Here is a 7,044-nt window from a genome sequence, read left to right as displayed (position 1 = left end):
CCTTGGATGGACAACATTCGTAGTTGACACTTTGTGTCATTTTATCCGAGCGGGCGGGCGCCTCGAGAGGCGGACCGTCCGGGGCGACTCTCGGCCTGTGTTTTCGGAGCCGGCCGGGCCTCACGCTCCCTCCTTGGATGGACAACATTCGTAGTTGACACTTTGTGTCATTTTATCCGAGCAGACGGGCGCCGCGAGGCGGACCGTCCGGGGCGACTCTCGGCCTGTGTTTTCGGAGCCGGCCGGGCATCACGCTCCCTCCTTGGATGGACAACATTCGTAGTTGACACTTTGTGTCATTTTATCCGAGCGGGCGGGCGCCTCGAGAGGCGGACCGTCCGGGGCGACTCTCGGCCTGTGTTTTCGGAGCCGGCCGGGCCTCACGCTCCCTCCTTGGATGGACAACATTCGTAGTTGACACTTTGTGTCATTTTATCCGAGCGGGCGGGCGCCGCGAGGCGGACCGTCCGGGGCGACTCTCGGCCTGTGTTTAAGGAGCCGGCCGGGCATCACGCTCCTTCCTTGGATGGACAACATTCGCAGTTGACACTTTGTGTCATTTTATCCGAGCAGACGGGCGCCGCGAGGCGGACCGTCCGGGGCGACTCTCGGCCTGTGTTTTCGGAGCCGGCCGGGCATCACGCTCCCTCCTTGGATGGACAACATTCGTAGTTGACACTTTGTGTCATTTTATCCGAGCGGGCGGGCGCCTCGAGAGGCGGACCGTCCGGGGCGACTCTCGGCCTGTGTTTTCGGAGCCGGCCGGGCCTCACGCTCCCTCCTTGGATGGACAACATTCGTAGTTGACACTTTGTGTCATTTTATCCGAGCGGGCGGGCGCCGCGAGGCGGACCGTCCGGGGCGACTCTCGGCCTGTGTTTTCGGAGCCGGCCGGGCATCACGCTCCCTCCTTGGATGGACAACATTCGTAGTTGACACTTTGTGTCATTTTATCCGAGCGGGCGGGCGCCTCGAGAGGCGGACCGTCCGGGGCGACTCTCGGCCTGTGTTTTCGGAGCCGGCCGGGCCTCACGCTCCCTCCTTGGATGGACAACATTCGTAGTTGACACTTTGTGTCATTTTATCCGAGCGGGCGGGCGCCGCGAGGCGGACCGTCCGGGGCGACTCTCGGCCTGTGTTTAAGGAGCCGGCCGGGCATCACGCTCCTTCCTTGGATGGACAACATTCGCAGTTGACACTTTGTGTCATTTTATCCGAGCAGACGGGCGCCGCGAGGCGGACCGTCCGGGGCGACTCTCGGCCTGTGTTTTCGGAGCCGGCCGGGCATCACGCTCCCTCCTTGGATGGACAACATTCGTAGTTGACACTTTGTGTCATTTTATCCGAGCAGACGGGCGCCGCGAGGCGGACCGTCCGGGGCGACTCTCGGCCTGTGTTTAAGGAGCCGGCCGGGCATCACGCTCCTTCCTTGGATGGACAACATTCGCAGTTGACACTTTGTGTCATTTTGTTCGGCCTGTGTTTAAGGAGGCGGCCGTCCTCCACTCGGTCCGTGTTTAAGGAGCGACACTCGCGCTCCGGTTCGGCCTGTATTTAGGGAGGCGGCCGTCCTCCGCTTGGTCTGTGTTAAGGGCGACACTCGGTCCATGTTTGAGGAGCCTGGCCCTGACGCTCCTCTCCGGCCTGTGTTTAAGGAGGCGGCCGTCCTCCCCTTGGTCTGTGTTAAGGGCGACACTCTGTCCATGTTTGAGGAGCCTGGCCCTGACGCTCCTCTCCGGCCTGTGTTTAAGGAGGCGGCCGTCCTCCCCTTGGTCTGTGTTAAGGGCGACACTCGGTCCATGTTTGAGGAGCCTGGCCCTGACGCTCCTCTCCGGCCTGTGTTTAAGGAGGCGGCCGTCCTCCCCTTGGTCTGTGTTAAGGGCGACACTCGGTCCATGTTTGAGGAGCCTGGCCCTGACGCTCCTCTCCGGCCTGTGTTTAAGGAGGCGGCCGTCCTCCCCTTGGTCTGTGTTAAGGGCGACACTCGGTCCATGTTTGAGGAGCCTGGCCCTGACGCTCCTCTCCGGCCTGTGTTTAAGGAGGCGGCCGTCCTCCCCTTGGTCTGTGTTAAGGGCGACACTCGGTCCATGTTTGAGGAGCCTGGCCCTGACGCTCCTCTCCGGCCTGTGTTTAAGGAGGCGGCCGTCCTCCCCTTGGTCTGTGTTAAGGGCGACACTCGGTCCGTGTTTAAGGAGCGGCCCTCGCGCTCCGGTTCGGCCTGTATTTAGGGAGGCGGCCGTCCTCCGCTTGGTCTGTGTTAAGGGCGACACTCGGTCCGTGTTTAAGGAGCCGGCCCTGACGCTCCTTTTCGGCCTGTGTTTAAGGAGGCGGCCGTCCTCCACTTCCTTCCATGCACCACCACATTCGCAGTTGACACTTTGCCATTTTTTCAGAGAGGTGACACTTAGTCGTTTTTTCGAAAGTTGACACTTTGCCGTTTTTTCAGAGAGGTGACACTTAGCCGTTTTTTCGAAAGTTGACACTTAGCCGTTTTTTCGAAAGTTGACACTTAGCCGTTTTTTCGAAAGTTGACACTTAGCCGTTTTTTCGAAAGTTGACACTTAGTCACTTTTTCGCCACAGTGACACCTCCAGCGCGTGCCACGGCGCTTTTCAGGTCTTCTATCCGACCTTGTGCTGTCGAGGACGGCGTGTCCGACGCCGTGGGGAGACCAGCACCATCTCCTCCATACTCGTAAACGGGGTGCTTTGGAAAACGGGGGGAAAGTCGATGAGTACACTGACTACTGGGACCATTTCATTGTACTCTGGCGCACCTGAAGACCAAAAAAGGTACTGCACCTTAGCCCGGGTACCTCACCCCCTGGTACCTCGAGGAGAACTTAGAAAAATTTCGACAAATTTTTGGTGAGCTCCAGGGAGAGAGGCTGATTTTTCGCTTTTTGAGGCCGACCGCCGAACCGGCGCGGGGCGGACTCACAAGCCCCCCAGAGCCGTGGGCACTTAGTCGTTTTTTCAGAGAGGCGACACTTAGTCGTTTTTTCAGAGGCGACACTTAGTCGTTTTTTCGAAAGTTGACACTTAGCCGTTTTTTCGAAAGTCGACACTTAGCCGTTTTTTTGGAAAGTTGACACTTAGTCGTTTTTTCGAAAGTTGACACTTAGTCGTTTTTTCGCCACAATTGGCTCTGAGCTCCAGGGGGAGAGCCTGGTTTTGCCTTATTTCAGGCCGGCTGGGGAACCGGCGCGGGTCGGATGCACGAGCCCGGCAGAGCCGTGGGCACTTAGAAAATTTTCGCCGATTAAGCTGGGACCTCCAGGCGGAGACCGGCATTCCTCGTCCTCGGGGTTCGACCCAGGAACCGGCGCTGGGCAGACGCCGTAGCCACGCAGAGCCGTGGGCACTTAGAAAATATTCGCCAAGTTGGCTCTGAGCTCCAGGCGGAGAGGCTGGTTTTGCCTTATTTCAGGCCGGCTGGGGAACCGGCGCGGGTCGGATGCACGAGCCCGCAGAGCCGTGGGCACTTTGCCATTTTCTCAGAGTCGACACTTAGTCGTTTTTTCAGAGAGGCGACACTCTGTCGTTTTTTCGAAAGTTGACACTTTGCCGTTTTTTCAGAGAGGCGACACTTAGCCGTTTTTTCGAAAGTTGACACTTAGCCGTTTTTTCGAAAGTCGACACTTAGCCGTTTTTTCAGAGATGTGACACTTTGCCGTTTTTTCGAAAGTCGACACTTAGCCGTTTTTTCAGAGATGTGACACTTAGAAACTTTTTGCCAAGTTGGCTGTGAGCTCCAGGAGGAGACCGTTATTTTTCGTCATTCGAGGCCGACTGCGGAACCGGCGCTGGGCGGACGCCAAAGCTCGGCAGGGCCGTGGGCACTTAGAAACTTTTTGCCAAGTTGGCTGTGAGCTCCAGGAGGAGACCGTTATTTTTCGTCATTCGAGGCCGACTGCGGAACCGGCGCTGGGCGGACGCCAAAGCTCGGCAGGGCCGTGGGCACTTAGAAACTTTTTGCCAAGTTGGCTGTGAGCTCCAGGAGGAGACCGTTATTTTTCGTCATTCGAGGCCGACTGCGGAACCGGCGCTGGGCGGACGCCAAAGCTCGGCAGGGCCGTGGGCACTTAGAAACTTTTTGCCAAGTTGGCTGTGAGCTCCAGGAGGAGACCGTTATTTTTCGTCATTCGAGGCCGACTGCGGAACCGGCGCTGAGCGGACGCCAAAGCTCGGCAGGGCCGTGGGCACTTAGAAACTTTTTGCCAAGTTGGCTGTGAGCTCCAGGAGGAGACCGTTATTTTTCGTCATTCGAGGCCGACTGCGGAACCGGCGCTGAGCGGACGCCAAAGCTCGGCAGGGCCGTGGGCACTTAGAAACTTTTTGCCAAGTTGGCTGTGAGCTCCAGGAGGAGACCGTTATTTTTCGTCATTCGAGGCCGACTGCGGAACCGGCGCTGGGCGGACGCCAAAGCTCGGCAGGGCCGTGGGCACTTAGAAACTTTTTGCCAAGTTGGCTGTGAGCTCCAGGAGGAGACCGTTATTTTTCGTCATTCGAGGCCGACTGCGGAACCGGCGCTGGGCGGACGCCAAAGCTCGGCAGGGCCGTGGGCACTTAGAAACTTTTTGCCAAGTTGGCTGTGAGCTCCAGGAGGAGACCGTTATTTTTCGTCATTCGAGGCCGACTGCGGAACCGGCGCTGGGCGGACGCCAAAGCTCGGCAGGGCCGTGGGCACTTAGAAACTTTTTGCCAAGTTGGCTGTGAGCTCCAGGAGGAGACCGTTATTTTTCGTCATTCTAGGCCGGCTGCAGAACCGGCGCGGGTCGGATGCACGAGCCCGCAGAGCCGTGGGCACTTTGCCACTTTTTCGCCACAATTGGCTCTGAGCTCCAGGAGGAGACCGTTATTTTTCGTCATTCTAGGCCGGTTGCAGAACCGGCGCGGCTCGGATGCACGAGCCCGCAGAGCCGTGGGCACTTAGAAAATTTTCAGAGAGGCGACACTTTGCCATTTTTTCAGAGAGGTGACACTTAGTCGTTTTTTCGAAAGTTGACACTTAGCCGTTTTTTCGAAAGTTGACACTTAGCCGTTTTTTCGAAAGTTGACACTTAGTCGTTTTTTCGCCAAAGTGCCCACCTCCAGCGCGTGCCACGGCGCTTTCCAGGTCTTCTATCCGACCTTGTGCTGTCGAGGACGGCGTGTCCGACGCCGTGGGGAGACCAGCACCATCTCCTCCATACTCGTAAACGAGGTGCTTTGGAAAACGGGGGGAAAGTCGATGAGTACACTGACTACTGGGACCATTTCATTGTACTCTGGCGCACCTGAAGACCAAAAAAGGTACTGCACCTTAGCCCGGGTACCTCACCCCCTGGTACCTCGAGGAGAACTTAGAAAAATTTCGACAAATTTTTGGTGAGCTCCAGGGAAAGAGGCTGATTTTTCGCTTTTTGAGGCCGACCGCCGAACCGGCGCGGGGCGGACTCACAAGCCCCGCAGAGCCGTGGGCACTTAGTCGTTTTTTCAGAGAGGCGACACTTAGTCGTTTTTTCGAAAGGCGACACTTAGCCGTTTTTTCGAAAGTTGACACTTAGCCGTTTTTTCGAAAGTCGACACTTAGCCGTTTTTTCGAAAGTTGACACTTAGTCGTTTTTTCGCCGATTTTGCTGGGACCTCCAGGCGAGGACCGGCGTTTTTCGTCTTCCGGGTTCGACCCGGGAACCAGCGCCGAGCGGACACATTCGCTCGCTAGTGCCGTTGGCACTTAGAAAATTTTTCGTTTGTCATGAGCTCCGGGCGGAGACCGGCGTTTTTCGTCTTCCGGGTCCGACCCGGGAACCAGCGCCGAGCGGACACATTCGCTCGCTAGTGCCGTTGGCACTTAGAAAATTTTTCGTTTGTCATGAGCTCCGGGCGGAGACCGGCGTTTTTCGTCTTCCGGGTTCGACCCGGGAACCAGCGCCGAGCGGACACATTCGCTCGCTAGTGCCGTTGGCACTTAGAAAATTTTTCGTTTGTCATGAGCTCCGGGCGGAGACCGGCGTTTTTCGTCTTCCGGGTCCGACCCGGGAACCAGCGCCGAGCGGACACATTCGCTCGCTAGTGCCGTTGGCACTTAGAAAATTTTTCGTTTGTCATGAGCTCCGGGCGGAGACCGGCGTTTTTCGTCTTCCGGGTTCGACCCGGGAACCAGCGCCGAGCGGACACATTCGCTCGCTAGTGCCGTTGGCACTTAGAAAATTTTTCGTTTGTCATGAGCTCCGGGCGGAGACCGGCGTTTTTCGTCTTCCGGGTCCGACCCGGGAACCAGCGCCGAGCGGACACATTCGCTCGCTAGTGCCGTTGGCACTTAGAAAATTTTTCGTTTGTCATGAGCTCCGGGCGGAGACCGGCGTTTTTCGTCTTCCGGGTCCGACCCGGGAACCAGCGCCGAGCGGACACATTCGCTCGCTAGTGCCGTTGGCACTTAGAAAATTTTTCGTTTGTCATGAGCTCCGGGCGAGGACCGGCGTTTTTCGTCTTCCGGGTTCGACCCGGGAACCAGCGCCGAGCGGACACATTCGCTCGCTAGTGCCGTTGGCACTTAGAAAATTTTTCGTTTGTCATGAGCTCCGGGCGAGGACCGGCGTTTTTCGTCTTCCGGGTTCGACCCGGGAACCAGCGCCGAGCGGACACATTCGCTCGCTAGTGCCGTTGGCACTTAGAAAATTTTTCGTTTGTCATGAGCTCCGGGCGAGGACCGGCGTTTTTCGTCTTCCGGGTTCGACCCGGGAACCAGCGCCGAGCGGACACATTCGCTCGCTAGTGCCGTTGGCACTTAGAAAATTTTTCGTTTGTCATGAGCTCCGGGCGGAGACCGGCATTTTTCGTCATTCGAGGCCGACGGGGGAACCAGCCGGAGCGGACACGTTTGCTCGGAAGAGCCGTTGGCACTTAGAAAAAATTCCGTGTCTCGTGAGCTCCAGGGGGGACAGGCTGGTTTTATTCATCCGTAGCCGACATGGGAACCAGCGCGGAGCGGATTGGTGTTGCGCTGCCATATACCTCATCTCTCTCAGGAGTCCCCCCCTTATACGTGCCGATGGTGTTT

The sequence above is a fragment of the Syngnathus leptorhynchus genome, unplaced genomic scaffold (assembly GCF_054491065.1).
Source record: "Syngnathus leptorhynchus isolate UIUO unplaced genomic scaffold, UIUO_Slep HiC_scaffold_27, whole genome shotgun sequence".
NCBI lineage: Eukaryota > Metazoa > Chordata > Actinopteri > Syngnathiformes > Syngnathidae > Syngnathus > Syngnathus leptorhynchus.
This window is presented reverse-complemented; position numbering follows the sequence as displayed.